The following is an 897-nucleotide window of genomic DNA, read 5'->3' as shown; positions in this document are numbered from 1 at the left end:
TGTTCCATAATTCCCTAAGCAACATAACCTGCAACCTTAGATGTTAGCAACACCAGAGGAGTCTGGTATGCTAACTCTAAGAGAAACGACACAGAGGGTGGAGTGGAGACACCGCGGCCAGGCTCTGTGATATCACTGCAGGGATAGGGAACTGGAACTGCTGGAACAAGAATGGAAGGTCCCTGCATTGAATCCACTGAAGCAAGGAGGTGAAATAATGGGGGTTCTGTCAATGCTATTGTTTTACTTCTGATTTATATCATAAGTGCCCAGTTCTGGAGTAGTGACATGCTAAATCATGTTCTCTGGGTGAACTTTGCTCATTATAATCTCATTATAATAACAAAACATGCCTCCATCCCCCAAACTACCGACCTCCAAGGTGTGACCACCACTCACTGAGCATGTACTCTGAAAATTGTCTAGCATATACCTTTAAAAGCAAAGCAAGAGAACTTTATAGCAATCAAAGTAAAGGTGTGTATGAGTAGAGTCACTCAAGTGCCACCTAAAAAATAAGAAAATATAAAAGGGCTCAAGAAAAGTGGAATGTTAGGGAAGACACCATCATAGACAAGTTGGGAGGACATAGCTGACTTCTGGGATCAGTCAACAGGCTGAACTTCTCTTCCCCCTATAGAGACAGCTTTTGGGTGAGATTCAAACCCTTGGTTATACCCAGTGCTTCCCCAGGAAACTGAGAAATCTCTGTAAAGTTTTTTGCAAAATTTAATGTGCTTTTATTCAACTGTATTATTATTTGCATGTGCTTTGCAGACAGTGTATTTATCGCCGGCAATCCAAAAGAACCTGTACTGTTGCTTTAATAAACTGCGCTGCTCATTAATCTAGACATGATAGTTTGTTAACACAACCAAACTCCCTAAGTCTGGTAAT

This window comes from Haliaeetus leucocephalus, unplaced genomic scaffold (genome assembly GCF_000737465.1).
Source record: "Haliaeetus leucocephalus isolate CR32 unplaced genomic scaffold, Haliaeetus_leucocephalus-4.0 Scaffold687, whole genome shotgun sequence".
Taxonomy (NCBI): domain Eukaryota; kingdom Metazoa; phylum Chordata; class Aves; order Accipitriformes; family Accipitridae; genus Haliaeetus; species Haliaeetus leucocephalus.
This window is presented reverse-complemented; position numbering follows the sequence as displayed.